We start from the raw sequence: 19,953 nt of genomic DNA on the forward strand, positions 1-19,953 counted from the left end.
CAGACTTCCGATGTATAACTGCATGTAATTCAAGTGTTTTGAATCTTCCAGTGCGATTTTGTTTAGTTTTTTAACAGTACTTTCTTAAAAACAAAATAGTTGTTTGGTTTTTACCAATGTTGCATCACAGAACAAGTTGAAGATGAGAATACATTTTAACATTACGGTGATACTACAGAACCTACAGAGTAGGGGGGGGATTTCCAAGAATCCCAGAATCTCCATGATATCCACTCAGTTTATTTCCGCTCTGTTTCCCTCTGTCCAAGTTTCTTTCCATCATAGAAGTCAGTCATCTCTAAGCATTGTTCCTGCAGGAGGTCAGCTCAGGCTTCTCCTCTCGGCTGGTTGGCACTCTGCAGCTAAAGACCTGCTTAAAGGTGGCATGGATGGAGCCCAGGCCGAATGAAAATGCCGTTGTCACAATTCATCTCAGTATTTCACCGTCTCTCCTCAATATCTGCTCAGCGTAGCTTGTCCTACCTCTTAGTGTTTTAGTGCTGCCATGTTGACGTTTCATTCTTTCAAGAGTGACAGCGATTGTTTGTCCCCATCATCGAACCTAGGAGAATCCCTAATTGCTCAGAGCGGAAACGTTTAGCCGCACGGAGGGGTGTGGTAGCCAAAATGACATAATATGGATGCATAAACCAGGCTTAAATCACACTTACTGCTGTTTCTCTGGTAAACCTAAGGTGTTGCTGAGAGAAAAATAATACCATTAATACATTTAACAGGAAGTATATTCTTCAGATTAAAAAAAAGCACAACAAATTAACCTTTACTCAACCAACATCAAATCTGCAGCAGTTTTTAATGCCAGGTATACGGTAATCCATTAAGACCTTCCATACCGCTATGGGTATGAACAGAGCCACACCCATTTGATCACACCTTTAAAAGTAGGTCATAAACGGTCACGTTTTGTCCTTTTTCTACATCCAGTCAAAGAGGAGGCCTTTATGTTTCTAGGGTATGTATTTTTACTGTCTGTCAAACATAGCATTTGCCTCCAGCAAAATGCTTCGCTGAAGGCAAGGTTAACCGGTTGCTTGTAGGGATGCAAACACACAATCAACTTACGATTAATTGTCAATTTAAGGTTAATTAAATGAAAGTTTTTTTACGTCCGATTAACTGATATGGTTCGCTTAGATGGACCTTCTTTAAGTGTGGTAGTATCCACAAGAGGGCGCTGCTGGTCATTCTAAAGCGAAGCCAGACCGTAATGGTGGACGCAACATGAAGCAATCCGAACAGAGTCCAGTGTGGGATTATTTTCGCACTGTGTAATGACGATAAGGATGCAAAAATGCTCTTTTAAGTGGTTCTGTTTTTTATCTAAACTCTCAAATCTCATTAAGTTGTCAGCTAAATAGCTCCCATTGGGCTGGGCTACCTGGCGGAGCAGCGTCAACGTCTCAACCAAAACTCAATGATGTTTCAGAAAGCAAGGATGTGATGACGGAGAAGCGGAGGACATTACACAAAATTGTTACATGATGCCAAAAGCTCAGTTTTTGTTGGGATAAGTAGTCTTTCCTATGTTTTATTATGCTCAACTCACTTGTGTTGTGCCATTACGCACTGTTCGAAGTTATTTAACGTGTAATAAATAACTCTCCCTCTGTTAGGTAGCGTCCGGTGAATATCAGCCCAAAAAGCGGATATTACGCTTTTACGCACCAGCAATCAAAAGCCAGACAGAAGATGGAAGCTTCAGCTGAAAAAGTCAAGATGTGGATATACAAAGTCGGAGGCTTCTGCTATATTTTCAAAAGGGTTTTCATCTAATTTTGAAGTGTTTATTTTGAAAAATATTATGGCAAGGCCAAAACATGTTTTTTTTCTTAATAACCTATAAATAGTAAAACTTTGCAATAGTGGTTCCACTTGAAAAATATTACTCAGTGCCTTAGCTTCACCCAGACCTGAAAAGTTAGAATTTACACTTTATGGGTGTGGAGCTGTACCGGATTTATATGAGGTATGTAATTTCAGGCGGAAATTACTCCTGAACCTCCCTGGGCTTATGGGCTAATATCACATTTCTGCCTCACCCTACCCTTCCCCCACCTGTTTCTGCACTCAGTTGGTCAGCTGGCTGAAAGAAAGCAATGTTTCACCCTTGTTTGGGGGAAAAAGACAAGTTTGGATTATTCTAAGTAGTTCTGGCCTCCACCAACAGGTACAAACCTAAAGAAGTCTTACAATGTGCACCACAGTAACCTCCAAAAAGAAAAAGCTTTATTTGAAAAGGTTTAACGAAGTGAAAACTCCTTTTTTTGAGTTTCATGGATGTGGCAATAATTTTTAATCAAGATTGCTGAAATAACTTGCATAAGTTTGAGCGTACGCCTCTTTAAACAATCCCAACCTTTATGGCTACAGTTAAATAATCTTTTTTAGCCTTGTGCTGTCATGTAGATGAAGAAGTTAATTCACACGGATCAGCTTCAGTTGTTTCCAAGTCGTCAAACAGGTTAGAGAGGCCGCAGGAGGGAAATCAGGCTGTGCAGACATTTCTTTGATGACTGAGCAGCATTAGGACTCCACCAGCTCCAGTGGCATAGCCTCAGAGTTGGGAGGCATGGCGTGAAATCTCTGACATCAGCTGTGTGTGCTCGGTGGTGTTGTCTTTCATGTCGTGCACCGGCGCTCCCCCCCAGCTGGTAGTTTAGGCCCTCATCAGGGCAGAAAAGAGTCATTTCTGCTGATCTCATGCGCCTTGTTTGAATTTCGTAGACTTGCTTCTGCGTACGTGGGACGTTTGACACATCTTGCGGTGCAGGCGCAGCAAAGCAGTGAGGAAACTGTTTCTGTCCTTATTTGGGAAGAAGAAAGGCCGTTATGCTTGCATCTACAGCCAGATTCTTTGCTCCACTCAAGAAAAAATCCATCTTGGATTTACACAAAGAAGCTTCTTTTTTTTTTTTTTTAGCTTAATGGTATTAAAACAGTCAATTTGCCATTTTAAATTGAATGTCACTAATAGCTCTCCGGATGTTCTGTTTTAACGGCATCTTATTGATTTCACTTCAGTGACCGGCTTGCTGGTGTATTTCCTTTTGTCCAGAGAAATGGTCCCCGTCCAATTTTCTGTATTGATTTCTTCTATGTAACCAATTAGAACAAGAAAGATTGGTTCCTTTTTCTACTTGGTGCGTTGCTGGTTCTGGAAGCTTGGTGTGTGGATTCTTTCTGATTGCGTCTGTTTTTAAATGGCAGCTGCATCAGTACAAAATGTGGTCTCCGTATTTAAAGGGAATATTTCAGCATCAGGGTTTCCCCCCAGAAAATGGGATTCTCCTGATGGTTAGTAGCACTGTGGGAGGTGAGCGTAAAGTTTATCAGGGGTTTATTGGCTTTTTTGAGTTTTGTTTGCTGTGTCAGTCCAAAATATCTGGTGATAAATGACTGAAAATCTGTACCTCAGCTTTCCTTCCATCCACCACATATGTAGCATTAGCTTGAAGTGAGCACAAACCCCATTTTAACCCTCTGTAGGGTTCTGGTTGGTTAGATCCCCCAGCTACTGCTCCCTGACACCATTTCACCGGACCTGTTGTAACTAATTTAGCTTTTAATTATCAAAAAACAAGTATTGCTTTTATAAATGCATATTCTGGCAAAGTCAAATAACATCACATCAAAAATGAAAGCATTAATATTTCATTTCATTCATGTATTTAGTAGTTTATAAATACACAGGTGTTGGTGCGCCCACTGTGAGGCGCCATGTTTGCGCCGCTATTTTTGATTTCAGTAACCGAAAGGGGACAAACTAGTCAGCCTTACGCATTTTCTCTGTCTTCTATATGAAGATGGGGACAAACTTGTCCATCCGTAATCTTTGCACAGTGAGATTGAAGCGTTTCTGCAGTTATGTCAGAAACAGGAGAGTGTGGTCCAGCAGCTACTCTGTCCTCCTGGCAGAGACGGCTAGTTGGTTCATCTTGTCTCCCCCTCAGGGAGTATGTGTGTACGCGGAGGGATGAAGGCTTCACGGCTGTAGCATTGCAGTGAGAACGGGACTATGAACCCATGTTTATAGTCGCTTATTTTAGACCCCAAATAAGCAACTGCACGTTCAGAAATGAGCCTAAAAAACAAAACTTGTGGAATTTACAAGCAACTTTAGAAAGGGAGAAATCCAAAGTCGCTTATAATAAGCGGACTTGGCAACGGTGCTAAAAAACATTTCACACGATGACTTTAGCTATTAGCTATTAACAGTAGCTTGGTACCAAAAATATGGAAGACATGTTGACGTCATGTTTATGACACTCTGTGGCTTCCGTAGCCTGGCTGGATGATAATTCACTAACGATAAGTAACAGCATAAAATGGCCAGGGCTGCACTTAAAACACATCTTTTGAATTTGTTGATAATTATCGATATCTATCAATATGATTTCTATTTTATCAATATGCTTTTTTTCTATATCACGCAGCCTTATTTATGACGCTTTGCGGCTTCCGTATAAGTTATTACTTGCTTGACAGCGAGGTCTGTAATTCATCTAGAGCGCCACTAGGTGGTGCACCAGCGTGATAATCGTACACATTGATCCTTTAATGGCTAAATCGCTGTATGAATCTTGACTTTGAGCTCAGATAAGAGCTGGAAATTTTGCCTTTACTAAAAGCTGTCAAAACGAATGATATATTTCCTTTAAAGAAGAAAAAGGCGCTGACTCAGCTACAGTAGCTCGGAGTATATCTCTGTAATGACTTTCCTATGGTTCTACGTTATGCAATGCCTTACAAAGTGATGGGCTATTTATCTTTATGCCTTTTATATGGCCTTAAATATCACAACACATAAGAAGATATTAGTAGAGATCTTATCCTGCTTTTCTGTTCTGAATGGGCAAAACCATATTTTCAGGAAAGGAGCCTGGCTCAGCTCTGTGGAGCTGCCTCTTCATATGCTGGCTGCATTTTCTCCTGCTTCTTGGTGTGTGTGTGTGTTGTGAATTTTTCCTGGTTTCTGCGTTCCTGAGTCAGGCATTGATCCCTCTCCTTCCCAGCTGCAGCTCTTATGTAACGAGTCAGTGTAGGCTGACTGGGCTTGGCCAGTTAACCATATTGCAGCATTCTAGACAGACATCTCACCACACCTTCATCTGTTTTCTTCTGTTTCCTCCTCTGCTTTGCTTCACTCAACAGTAAAACAATTGTCTTTTTGAACTTTTTAAAAGCTGGCTTCTGTTTGTAGTTTACAGAGGAACACTGATATGTGTGTAATATTGGAAATATATTTTCCCCTACAGTACACTCTTGTACGACTGGCATGCGTAACTTTCCAGGCTTCATTTGTTCATAATAACCACCAGACCACAGCTTTGTTTTATCAAGCAATTAATTTCCCTATAAATGAGCATTTGGTAGTAAAACGTCCCCCTTGTGTCGTGTCACTTCTATTTCTAGTGGCTGTGAACTATTAATGGCTTCACACGTTTGACCATAATGAAAAGGTGGAACAAAGTGGTCTCACAAGTTTTGCCGCTTTTGTGATTTTCCTTGGACTCTTCTTCTCTGGTGTCATATAATGGTCAACAGTTTAAAGCCTCCTGTTGATGGGTGGTTCTTGGCTTTAGGCGTCAGTTTATTGGAAATGGATCCTATTTACTCATAGAGGAAGTGGTGTAATGGGCTGCATCTCTGGCTCCAATGAATACCCTTATTAATAGCTCATAGCTCCTGTTGGTCAACAGTAAGAACGCTGTCATGGGGAGGAAAGGAGCTACGGATTGCTGAGCTGATTTCGGACAGCCTATAACTTCGACGCCATTACGTGACGGAAACACGTGAATGATTCTAGTCAGATCTGGGCCTACAGCCTGGTGCCGGACGATAATTTAATAACAATATATATTGATCAATGGACGTGTGGTACAATAGAAAAAAATGGTCAATATAAAGTTCAGTAGAATTTTTGTTTTTGAGAAAGTGTCTTTGAGTGTCCATAAAAGGTGCTATATAAGTTTGATTTATTTTTATTTTTATTATTATTATTTTAAGAACCTTCCTTTTGCATTGTAGAATATATAATATATGTAAGTTAATTCTACTGTCACTACATCTTCCCAGCCAATCACAACGCAGAACCAGGAACAGGCTCTCACCAAGCGTTAGAGTTCAGCACTTTTTGCTTTCTTTTTTAAAACTTACAGTTTGGTTAGTTTAATAAAGGGGTAGACACATTTTGATAATCATTGATATTAATCAATGTTTCTGTTTATGCTTTTTTTTCTATAACGTCCAGCCGTACTACAGCCTTCTGAAAATGAACTACAAAGTGCGCAATTTTTTCTCTCTGGACATTTTCATTGATTTCCGTTAGGGGGTTGTGCTGATACGTCATGTCACGCAGAGGATTGTGGGATACCAAGGCTTCTTAGCACCAGTAAGGGACGTTGTGAGGTTCCTAGGCTAAACTAGCCACAGGAGGAAGCATCCAGGCTCCTTTTCCTGCCTCCTTCCTTACTGACTGCTCTGTTCAGACTGCTTTGGCTGAAGAGTCCTGGCCCAATACCGGTGTTCGTATTGAGTTGGTGTGTTTGGTACCAGGGTTTGAATTCAGGTTGCGTCAGGAAGCCTATCAGGAGTAGGATATAGGCGACCGCTGAATAAGGGAGCAGCTGAGAGGACCCGCATAGAGGACGGTGTAAAAATGTCTCTGAGGGCTTCTCAAAGTGGAAACTGGCTCCTCAAGTATCTGTCCTTTCATTTGGTTCTGGTCGGTTCATCAGTTCATCTGCTTTCCCTTTCCCAAACGTTGCTGGATTACAGAATGTTTTACCCAACGAACGGAGAAATTAAACGGCTCTTACTTTCATTTCTGCAGAACATTAATGCAAATAAGTTGCACTGAGCTGAAGGATTTATTGGATTCGCTGTGGTTTGCTGATGGCAGTGTGACAAATGAGTTAAACACATTTGACCTGCAAGTAAAGGCAGCTGTATAGCTGTTTTTAATTCAGTTGCATTAATTTAGCTGTCATTACAAGAATTAAAACTGTGTGTGCATTTCCACAGGGTTCTTTAGAGGCGGGTTCTGCATGAAGCTGGTGTTGCTGCAGTGCTCACTGCTTCATCTGCGCTGAAAACGGAGCAGTTGGGTCACACTTAGTTACAACTCCCACCAGTCACATTGCCTTCCCGTGTTTTCTTATGTCCTTAATCTCGTTACTCATGTGGTTTGGCAATTCAGAGCGGGCGTGTTGCGTTAGCTGAGGTCACAGGAAGGGTTTATGTGATTCAACTGAAATAGAACTGGCGCATTAATACGGCCATTTATCTGGGCCCAGCCATTAAACGCTACCCCTTATTTAGGTAGATACTTCTACTCCATTTGGTCGACTCAGACTAAAAAGGTATGCGGAAGGGAAAAACAGGTCAGGGCATTGTAAAGCGTGAATACTTCTCATTCTTTAATGACAGCTCATTTTACTTTTCAATGTAAAGGAAAGCTTGTGTTTCAGACGAATTAAAAAAAAAAAAAAAAACCCGGTTGGTCGGAACAATCCGCTGCGGACAAGTTTCCAGTTCCTGACTGTGGGTCCGTGTGAGAGAAATGAACGGTGTGGACGTGTCGCTGTGTGTAGAAGGCATGTGGCGAAGCAGGTTGTGTGAAAGCGTAACTTCGTGACCACACAGGATGGAGGATGTTTTCACCTTTCAATCATCGCATAAAATGTGACTTTGTTATTTACAAGAATGTGATGACATTTTAGTTCTACTTTTCAGAAAATAGAGAAAAAAACAACCAGAAAACAATGCTTAGTTTGGAAAAATTTAACAGTTCTTACCTGGATTGTCTACAGAGGTGTTTGCACCTGTGTACAGCACAGCAAATAAGTCGTAATTGGGCTCTTTATAGTTTGCTGAAGGCAGTGTGACACATGAGCTGCTGTGAAACTTTTGTTTTCTATTCTACGTCTTCATGATTTAAGGAAACCATTACTTCAGTCGCTGCAGCAGAACACAGACGTCAATCAAGCGTTGGCCGGTTTCCAACAGACAGGAGAAAGGCACGGCTCCTTTTCATGCTCGGCTAACCGCAACTTATGTCGTTTGTGTTGCTAAATGTGAAAAAACACGTGAAAGACTTCCGACAGTCACCTGGTAGCCTCACCTGTTTACTAAACATTCACACGTCCTGGGAAGGCAGCTCCTGAGTTTTGGCTGTTTTTCCTGTCTGGTCATATAAAATCTCCCCAGTATATGTCAGAAATTAAACCTAATCCAGGTCTGGACCTATTAGATGTTAATAGTTGCTCTCGCTTTTGTTTTAAATAATCCATGTAAATTTGGTTTATATCATAACAACCAGTTGACAGATGAGGGAAGAAAACAAAGGGGAAAAAACTACATAGCTTTCAGGTTTTTATGTGATGGAGAATATAAAACTCCAACTTTGTTATTGGAAGGAGGTCTAACGTCGATGTATTTGATTACCACTTAAAACCACTAAGGCCTATAAACGTTTCATTTGTCTGAGTTTGTCATTATCTGCTTTAATAATATGAACTAACTGGGCTGATGCAAGCATCTGTTATTGTGGAAAAATAATTTTAATCAAGTAAATATTGAATATAAACACTGCAAAAATAGACCTAAAAATAAGACATGATTTTTTCGTGAAATTAAACTATTTGACCTTGATTTGTGCAGGTAAATAAGAGGATTTGCCAATGGAATAAGATTTTTGCACTTAAAACAGGAACAATTCATCTCCATCATCTTACTTCAAGTGCAGGATGTCTAATTATCTTATTTTAGGGGTAAAAATACTCACTCCATTGGCAGATCATCTTATTTACTGGCTCAAATCAAGGGCAAATGAATTAATTTCAAGAAAATTTTACTTATTTTTAGTTCTTTTTTTTGCAGTGAATGAAATAAAAAATCTGAAAGATATAGTGGTGCAGTGATAGTATGAAGCAATGTTAGGTTTGGTGCTGCAATATCAATAAATATAAAGCAAAGCAAACCTTAAAAGACAGCCCACAAGATGCATTTTGTTTCCACGTCTTACACTAAACCTCACAGTTTGTCTAAAAATAATCTCTGAACGCTAGAACATCTCAAGTCCACCATGGTCGTCTCTCTGCTGTCCCTCTGTAGCGGAGCAGTAGGAACCGTGGTTTCACCTGAAAGCGTTGGCCACATAATCTTGATGCTGAGGTCCAGCGGGGAGCTGACCCTCCCGTGTCAGCAGCAGGGGAACGGTGACCTCTCCGTCTCCCTCTGAGGTCCGGCCCGTTCTCCCGAGCCCTCAGCTCAGCACCCACGTGTTTTCAGCAGCTCCTGTTATGTAAGCGCTCCTGCCAGACAAAAGCTCAGCCATCGCTGATACAAATCACCGACTGGCCCGTGCTGGCTGCAGAGCCCTTAACGTTCGCCAGTAATCCAACGTGCTCATGTTTCTGCTTACAATATGTTTTTACTGGCCGAATTATACAAGTTTATCCAATCCCATGCCGTCGCTTTAAAACACCCTTGATTATACTGTTAGTATTGACTTTAGTTCCTCAGATGCCCACTGAGAGATAATAGCAGATTGTTTGACCAAAGGTCCCTTTTGATTTCAAAGATAAAAACTTACATGACCAACGGTATGCTCACGTTTTCCTTTCATAGTCGAGCGTACCTGTTGCGTACATTTCTTGTGACAAATTCCTACATTTCCCACACTTTCTGGCAGCAGGACGAAGCGGGGGAGTGGATAGTAGCATGTTTGATTGGCTAATTGAGCACCTATAAAACAGTTTGATGTGAAGACTTCTTCCCTTCAAGCTGTTCGTAATGAGACTCCATATACGCAGTCGTAAAACCTGAGCTCTGCGCGTACTTGTCCACACAAAGTCCACCTTAAGTATGTGCGGAAGTCTGCGGGGCTCATGTCCACGCAAGTCTCTGGGAGCTTTCAGGTTGCCAACTGCAGTTTATGACTGGTCAAACTCTTCAATAGAGCAATGGTTTGGTAATCAAACAATCAGTTACTTAACATAACCTAACATGCTAAAGAATTAGCTGGACGTTGAACTCCATGCTTAACCTAGAGGCAGTAAAAGTAGGCTGTGTGAAATTTAAGGCATTCTGCGCGAACAAAACCCAGAGCTACGGTGTCTCCACTTGGACAATCAGAACTGCTGCTTTTCTGGTGAACACACAGAGCAACAGCGCCCTCTACCAGCACATCTTTGTCAGCGCCCTACAGTATCTTGATTAATATCGTTGATGGGACGAAGTGCTACTTTTAGGTTCTGCTACTAATTCCCCATTAAGACATAACGTTCCCATAAGGGTGGACGATATGGACTTTATCACGATATGTTATGGTACTCCTACTTACTTTTAAAGTTATTCACAATCTCTCCCCTCCATACCTTTCTGATTTACTTCAAATTTCTATTCCCTCCCGCATTCTTAGATCTTCTTCTACCACTCACTTAGTTGTTCCTTCAGCCCGTCTTAAAACCATGGGGAGCAGAGCTTTTTCACGTTCTGCGCCCACACTCTGGAATTCTCTCCCCCTGACATCTGCAATACCGAGTCTTTACCCGTGTTCAAATCCAAACTCAAAACCCACATGTTCAAGATTGCCTTTTCATTATGATTTTATATTACTTTCCTCTGTGTAATTTGTGTTGTTTCTTTTAATTATGACGACTGCTTTTACCATTTATTGTTGTCAAGTTTTGTTGTGATTTTGATTTTTTCCCTCAGTAATGCTCCACTTGAAAGAGCCCAGTCAGCAAGGAACAACTCAGAACAAGGATTTCCCCTTTTTTTATGTTTATTATTGAAATTTGTTTTCTTGATTTGATTGGTGAAGGGGTCATACAGTCATTCAGGTTGAAAACCTTGAACACAAGAGTACAGGAGATATTGCGTTATTTCAAGTTTAAACAAACACAAATCATTAAAATGTAAAAAGGTTAGTTAATTACAATTAACTGAGTGCAACCAAACTAGCAATGCCTTAGCATCAAATCAGCATAAGTGCCAACATACTTTAAGTTTTAGCATTAATCTCACAAATATATCTTGTTTAACATTTAACTTAAGAAGTAACTAAGATATGCAAATAGTGGAGTGTCAAACAAAAGCACAAGTCCAATAAAGCCATCAGGTTTACTGATCCAAACAATTGGACTGGTTTGAGTCACTAACTTAAACAATAAGCTGCATTGTCAAGCTTAACATAAACTTCAGACTTCAAACTAGGCAGACTAAGCGACAATGATTAACTGAAAGCCACTAACATTAGAATAAACTAAGTCAGACGCCAACTGAGACACACATTTTACATGTGCACAAGAAAGTCAAATCTCTTACCAGTTGCGTTTGACGGTGAACTGAGGGATTTTAGTTTTCTTGGTTTGCTTGTTTCTTTAAGCTTTTGCTCTCAACAAACTTTCCTCCTTTGTCCTCCACAGCATGTATTGAACTGATGTTCAAGATGGCCGTTTAACAGGAAGTTCCTCCTCTTGACAGGAAGTCAGTTGGGGTGCTTTTCTGGTTATGTTGCAAAAAATGCAAATGATTGATTGCCCCCTGCAGGTCCACCTGAAAATTTGTTTTGTTTTTGGAAGTGAATGAAGAAGGTTTTTGGTGTTTCCGTCGTGCTTTCTGTCAGTTGGCGTGACAATTGTTTTTACATGTACAGTGACCTTGAGTGTTTTGAAAGGCGCTTGAAATAAAATGTATTATTACTATTGTAATAACGATAAAAGTGATGATAAAAGACTATTACCAGTTCCTTGTAGTCTTTTTTTTGGTATATTTGTGGCTGTGACTTCATAGTACTGCCATAAATACAAATACTTTCCCTAAAACACATTTAATAATGTAACATGTATTAAAATAAAATGCTAAACATGTTTCATCAGGACACAAGTTACATAAAGAAATTTGATTTCCACACAGTAACGGCACTTAATTATATCTTTGAATTTCTTGACATTTATTGATTCTCTGAAGAAACCAACAGTGGAGAAAATAGCTGAAATAACAATACTGGCAGTTTTTGTGGGTTTTCAGACATTAATTGGAATTCATAGTTGTCAAGATAAACCCAAATTCTTATCATGATGAGAAATCTTTTACGATTTCAATAAAACCATTTTGTCATCCTGTCGTCAGTCATGAACAAGACGCCAAGATACTTCTTCATCTGAGGCCGAGACTTCTCCAGCCTGGAGGGAGAAGTTGAACTGTTTGGGTTGAGAACCTAGCTTCAGACTTTGACAAGCTAAGAACTGAATCATCTGTGAGAAGCTAATGTAAGACCCTACATTTCCCAGACCGTAGACCTGGCTCCTCCTGAACATTTAAAACTATAAAGTTAACAGACTCAACCTAAACGTGATTACATACAAGCCATCCTAAAGCTGTCACTCAAGTCAAATTTAAATGGTTGTACTTATAATCCTATGGGCTTTATGTCCATTATTTTTACTTTCCTGTTAAAGTTACATCTGAGTTTTAATTACACTCACATCTTAGACTGATAAAGAACAAGTGATTTATATTTATAGAATATAATCCCACAAGCCTCCTGGTACACAGTGTGCAATTTATACTGACCTTTTATTTGAAGATAAGCATTTATTAAGTGTGTCTGAAGGTGGGCCAAATGCCATTACATCAGCTGTTGGTTCACAACCAAAGTTACAGACTCCCTTCAGTACATTCAGTCCACAGACCTGTGGCTTTATCACCCTGGACATTTTTCTTTTCTGTCCCTCACTGCACACTACTTTCAGCTGGGGTTTTAAAATTAATCTGTAACAGCGATAGCAGCGTTTGTAATGGAACCTTAATAATAAATAACTTCTGTGGGAGGAAGGTGGGATGCAGTCGCTAGAACTTAAAATCTTACATCTACAAGTCCTTTTTTGGTCAACTCCATCTAAAACTAATTATTTACCTCATCATCCAACCACAGAAAGGGTACACCTCATCAGTTACCTTTTTTTTTTTTTACCTTACATCAAAAAAAACAAAAAAAGTCCATTTGATTTTTCTCTGGGGTCAGAACTCTTACAAAGGAATATAGGTGTAGTGGCACACAAAAATCACGGTTTGGTACGTACAGAAAGAACAATCTTTTTTGCCATTTACACTATTTGTTGTTTAAAGCTGAAATTAAAATAAAAATTGAATGATTAATTGCTCCGCTGTTGCATCAGTGCAGATTTTGTGAAACATATTGATTTAAAGCACTTGCCTTCACCCTAGGCTACATAGCAAAGCGATTGTGTATCTCTACCTGATACAACATTTTGTTTAGGGCTGACTAATAGCAGGAGAACATGGGATAATGTTGTTGACTTGCAATGACAATATCGTCTGTAAAAACATTAAAATTTTTGTACTAAACCTTTATTTTACCAGAAAACCGACCTTTTGAGATCAAAACCTCTTTTACAAGGTGACCTGGCAAACAAAGGCAGCTGCACACGTCACAGAGGACAAGACGGAACCAAACAACCATTAGAATATATAAAGTGTGAGCAAACTGATATATAAAATGCAAGAGCTATTGTCATAGTAACAATATAAAATTTAAAGCCTTGACAATTTAAGATTTAAACCACAGGCACTGTTCAAAAGATTTCAGTGTCATTTTTTTAAAAAGCAGCACTGTTTAAATTTTTACTTCTAGACCTGTAACTTCCAGGTTCAGCACCCCAGAAGGCCAATGGCAACACGCAGTTGCTAGATTAAACAGCCTCCCTCCCTGTTTTGGAATCTGATAGCAGAACATTTTGGACAAGCAGTTTGAGAAGTCATGGAGTTACTTGTAAAGAAAAGGCCACATTCACCCCTCTATATTAAATCCTACATCAGAGAAACAGAAATATCTCATCAAATCTGTTTTGTTGGCTAACAAATTTTAGCCTGGTAGCGTAGCATTTAGCTCCTACAAAGCTGAAAAATATAGACTCTGACATGTTCTGTATACAACAGGCAAAAAGATAACTTACCAGTCTAATAATAATGATCCAGAAAGAGAATGGGTCTTGCATCCTGATTACTGTTTCATCAAACACCAACGATCAAAGTCTTTTTGTAAGATCCAGTCTTGTTTTTCCTCTGGAGCGATCCCTGTCTCGCTTTCTACTTTTGGCCTCCTCAGAAATAATTTTCCTCTTTTTGTTACCTTTGACCATGACAGTGTTTGACTCGAGGATGAGAAAAGTAGAACCACTGAATGTTAGCTCTGGTGTTTAAGGAGAGCTCAGACTGCTGTAAAATGGCGCTCTAGGTCACATGAAGCATTCAGAGACAGAGCCAACACTCTTAAGCTACATAAGCGAGTTATTGAGAAGGGCAGCCCACACGTAGGATCAATATGTGCCAAGCGCTGTATATTGACCTGAAGAATAGTTTAATGTATCTCAAATTAAGCCAGTAAAACTTACACAGTGCTGCTTTAAGATAGAGCAGACAGCTTATAGTGAAACTGGTTCTGATGGTTTCGGTTCAACTTAGATAGTAAAAATGGTAAAATGGACTGAACTAGATGTCACTGCAGAGAGGGCAGAAAGACAGAAAGCTGTCTTTCACATTTCTGCTCAAACATGAGGAGTAAAGCAATAGAAAAGCTGCATAAACAAGTTGGAAGCACGCCAATCAGAGGCTTTTAAACCAGAGTCATCCAGTGCATATGTCGCCTTGCATTCAAAGGTGTGCCAGCTTTATCATACAGTTCAGTTATGGTTGAGGCCTGTGATAAATCTCAGAGCACAGTGGAACACCGGAGTCAAGGACTGTAGGCAACTGGCTGAAGCCCACACGTTCAATACATGGTTATTATCAAGTACAAGCAGAAGAGTGGCTGTTACCAGAACCCTCCAACCTCTGACGGAAAACATGACTTGTTTCGCTTATAAAAACCAAGCTCCACTCTTAATTTGGAGATCAAATGAAATTTCAAAGAAATCTCCCCATCAATACCGACTCCCAGGTACTTGTCACTGATGAGTAGCTTGTGAGTTTTACCAGGGGCAGTTTTAATTTGGGGCATGTTCTCCAAGGGAACAGATTCATTAGAAAACTTTTTTTTTTCCATTTCCCACCAGTTTCAGTTGCTCCAGACAAATCTGCACTTAATCAGCAGACGTTTAAATAAAAACGCCTGTGAGATTGAGTGTCAACAGCAGTAAATTACAGAATCATCTGCATAAACACTGTAGGAAGCATTTGATAAGTTGCACACAGATCAATAATGATTGTGAACAGGATCGGTCCTGAGACTGAGCCTTGATGTACACCTTATGTGACCTCAGGAAAGGTGGGACTAACGGCGGTCTTGCTAATACAAAATAAATGCTTAAACGTATAGTGTTCATTTTTATCTGCTTTGGGCTTTAAAGCAAACAAAGTCGACGTTTAGGAAAAGATATGGGTCACCCTCTGAAAGATTTCCTTGAAGACTTGTACAATGGCAAAACTGCAGCTTAGTGAGTCTTTCTTGAAGTTGTGATGTTGGATCTCAATGAGAATACCTCTATAAATAAAAGTAAAAAAGAAAATGCATGGTCTTTGTTCTTGTGTATTTTCACAGATTCTGTTTTGGTGAAGAAACTCTAAAACCCTTTCAATTGTTCCAAAGATTATTATGACCAATGCATGAACGCATGGTACCAATATAATCACATACCGTATTTTCTGGACCATAAGGCGTGCTAAATATTCTTCCCAAGTGTGTAATATCACTGCTTCACAACTACAGCTACAGCTCTCTATCCGTCTCTGTGGGGAGGACAGAGTAGCTGGACAACACTGCCATGTTTCTAACATGTGGCCAAAATAAACGTAACCTTTATATTGAATTAACTTACCAGGTTTATTGTTGATAGTGCGTAGTCTGGGAGCGTGGGCTGCCTTACATGAATGCACTTCTAGTTTAGACGTTACAGTCAGGCAGTCTGGTAGACAGCTCAGGGGTCCTCAGGTAGTGACTAAGTGTACCGTAATGCTCCTAATATCCATTGAGTGGAGGGGCTTCATTGCTAACCAAAGTCACACTTATACATTTGAAAAGATTTATGAGCGCATTGAAATCAGTCAGTAAGCACAACATTAATCACATATAAGACGCACTATCAATTTTTGAGAAAATGTAAGGATTTTGAATGCGCCTTATAGTCAGATAATACAGTAATATCGTATATGCTCCATTTCAGCCGTTGTGGTTGATACCGACTTCTTGCGAGGCGTCTATCCTCTGTTATAGTCGCCACTACAGGAAAACAGGGTCCTGCTCTGACCCTTGATTTTATTTATAACACTGCCCTTGATTGTCATTAATAGTGTTATCACCCTTCTTGTAGCTGTCCAAGTGGGATCAAAGTTTGTTTTCTTACACCAAAGTGAGCGTAATCAGTTAAGTTCAAAGAGCTCCACAGGCTGTGGGAATGCCAGGGAATGGTTCGTGGCTGATTTATGCAGGAAATTCTGCAGAAGGCCTTTGCCTGCGTGGCTTTTAATAAAGATAAAGAAACCGAGGCAGGCTGGGAGGCAGGAAGGCTGGTGGAGAAGAGTAAACTCGTGAGTCATCAGACGCAGTGGAAAAGAGTTCACTGAGTCACAGATAGGCTAGGAGCACTGGGAGGAAGATGAGCGGTGGAACTGCTATGAGATGGAGTTGGAAAAATCCAGCAGTCCCCTAGAAAAATGGCTTAAAGTGGGACGGATAACCTGGGAGTAGTTCTGGAAGGTTTACTGTTTGCTTGTTGCTTCGAATGTCTGAATTTCTGAAAGTACTCAATGACATAAATCCTTCATGTTTATTACATGAGGTAATACCCGTTCCTTAATATAAGGGGAGTTTTTCAGGGAAGAAACAATTTCGTTCTTGTTCTTCCGCCAGGATGTTTTCTGTTTGCTTTAATTTGTGTCCGTACATTAAAATATTTAGGATTTCTATCTGATCTGGTTATTGTGATACTTTGGACCGTCTGAAATGAGTGATAGACCGTCTAAAAACTGTGTATCCATGTCCAGAGTGATTTTTCAGCCTTGGCTGAACATCCATTGATTCAGGGCTGCCTTCTGTCTCCTCCCTTCTGTCCGGCTGCTGCATCGATTGCCCTCTACATCCCTTGTGTCAACAGCCCATTGTTGCTGACTCTCTTATTCTTTCGGTCTTGATAATGTCTCTACATTGATTTCAGCGGCCAACTGATGCAACCCCACAGTCTCTTTTGAGCTGCCGGTGAAATTCGAGGAGTAGAGCTACGTAGTCGATTTTCAAACCATCAACAGCCAGAATCATTTTTTACTTGTATAATATTATGTACTTTGTAAAAAATGTCATATTGTCAGCAGGAAATGAGTGTTATTGATAATTGACAACATTCAAGATAAAAGTTTGGTTTTGTTTGGCTGTAGATGAGGATGGACAATAATTCAATAACACATCGCAATATAATTTATTCAATAATGGGTGATATGACATTTCCAATATTTCAATATACATTACAGTCTGATTACAGTGTTTTCACTGACTGACCTTCCGGGGCTTATGTAGTTTTATGAGTTTCATTTTTTAAAGAAACTATTTTTTAAATGTTATATTGGAGGAGTTTTATTAACATGTCAAAATCATTTTCAGAAGTTTGTAAAGGCATCTGTTTTGGGCATTCTTGGCAGTCTTTCTGAGGCTTTTATTTTGTTTACATTAAGATGGTAATTGTATTGTATCTACCAAAATTAATATATACTTATATAATATATAAGTTTTGGCTATATCGTCCAGCCCTAGCTGCAGATAAGATTTAGTTGGTTCACTTCTAATTGGCCCTTTATTATCTTAGTTCAATTCAATTTATTTATATAGCTCTAATTCACAGCACAGGTCATCTCAAGGTTCTTTCCAAAGTCAGATTCCATCAGATCCTCCAGGTTGGTGAGAAAGTTTCCTCTCTAAGGAAACCCAGCAGGTTGCATCAAGTCTCTCCAAGCAGCATTCACTCCTCCTGAAAGAGCGTAGAGCCACTGTGGACAGTCGTCTGCATTGTTGATGGCTTTGCAGCAATCCCTCATACTGAGCATGCATGAAGCGACAGTGGAGAGGAAAACTCCCCTTTAACAGGGAGGAGAACCTCCAGCAGAACCAGAACCAGGCTCAGTGTGAACGCTCATCTGCCTCCACCCACTGGGGCTTAGAGAAGACAGAGCAGAGACACAGAAAGCACAGAAGCTCACATTGACCCAGGAGTACTTTCTATGTTAGAGAAGACAGAGCAGAGACACAGAAAGCTCAGAAGCTCACATTGACCCAGGAGTACTTTCTATGTGGGAGAAAAGGAAAAACGTTATGGCAGCTGTAGCTTCTTTAGTGAATTTGTCATGGACAGAAACTTTCGAGTCAGTTTTCAGGTCTAGAGGGTGTAAGAGAGCACATAATTGCAGTAAAAGCTCAGCCAACAGCTATGTGTAGGAGAGAAATGAGACTAAACACTGAACGACGGGGCCAACCGTATCATCTATTCTATAACATGAAGTCTTTGGCAGCAATAGCTCAGCCAGTGTCCCCATCCAGGACGTGTGCCAGCTAAACAGAACGCTAGACCAGATGTAGGTACTATGGAGAGAAAAAACAACAACAGAGAAGGTAAAGTTAAAAAATGAAATGATTGGAAACAATGAATAGTAGGAGAATGTAACGGAAAAGTGGTAATTTTGTCTTCCAGCCGCCTAAGCTCACTTTTAAGCCTAGTCTTTAAAGTAGACAGGGTGTCTGCCTCATGGACTAAAACTGTATAAAGGATAAACCATCCACTTTTATACAGGAAAAACCACCAACTCTAAATAGGTGAATTAATATGTAGGCTGTTGGTTGATTTTAATTTGATCTGCTGGTCAGAGCAGGTCAGGGGGAAGTTGGGTGAATCTGATCCTTCTGCGTTTGTTTGGTGCCTTTGAATGATTTCTGTTAACACACAATGATGACGTAGTTACCAGGTCATAAATAGGATTTTATTTTTGTAATCCTTACCAAACAGTCAAATAATTGATACAATTATATATTTTTTAAATTTACCGAACGGCTCAATGTAACCATTATTGGTTCCGTCCCGATAGCGGAACCAATAAAAACTGTTGCGGCTGGACCACAGCTGCGAAAAAGAGTTGGCACTGATTTATAGTTTATTTTAGTAGGGAACAAAACAAAGTTTGTGAATTCAGTTCAGTAGCTGTTAAAAATATATCTGTAATTTGTGTGTTTTTTTAGCTTTCTTCCTTTATGGAATGTTTTTCAAAATCTTGAACATGTCTACTGAGCCAGAAAGTAATGGTTTATGTTAAAATAAACATTTGGGTAAAGTTGTCGCAACCAGGTTTATCTTGTTTATCGTGAAGTTGGTCTTAACTTTTTATTTCAAGTGGCATTAAAAAGTCTTAAAAAGTCTTCAATTTAACTTGCCTTGTGCTGTAGGAACCCTGTTTTAGTTTTAAAAAAAAAAAGCCCATCAATAAAATCCCTCACAAACTAAACTTTCACAACTACAACAGGCTGAGATTTATTGCCATGTTGGGTTTTGTGCGTTTTTAATGCAGCTTAACAGCTGGTTGGGTAACGGCCGAGGCAGGACACAGAAAAAAATGAATGTGAGAAAATCTTTTTGTGTATTCGGCTGTTTTCCTTGCAGCGTCAGATGAGTGGAAGCTACGTTTTAAATGCCAATCTGAATCAGGAATGTCGGGTTATGTGTAAAGAACCGCGTGTAAAGGCAGTCCGTAAGACTTTCTGGGTTTAGTATGGGAGAGTTGACCGAAGGCTGCAACAGTTCTGGCACGCTTCTCGTCAACATTTACATCATTCCCCGCAGTTTCCTCTCTGGATGATGTTATGGCTTCTGGGTGTTGTGTTAACAAAGTTTGTAAGCCGTGACATTTAAAGGCAGCCACAGACGAAGGTCT

The 19,953-nt window shown here is 39.9% G+C and overlaps 1 protein-coding gene across 3 annotated transcripts in view; it reads left to right on the plus strand.

The window, feature by feature from the left end:
• Nucleotides 1-19,953, plus strand: part of otud7b (OTU deubiquitinase 7B) — a 59,175-nt gene that overhangs the window by 9,783 nt on the left and 29,439 nt on the right. The gene's annotated exons all lie outside the window — the stretch shown is intronic.

This window comes from Fundulus heteroclitus, chromosome 3, assembly GCF_011125445.2.
Source record: "Fundulus heteroclitus isolate FHET01 chromosome 3, MU-UCD_Fhet_4.1, whole genome shotgun sequence".
NCBI lineage: Eukaryota > Metazoa > Chordata > Actinopteri > Cyprinodontiformes > Fundulidae > Fundulus > Fundulus heteroclitus.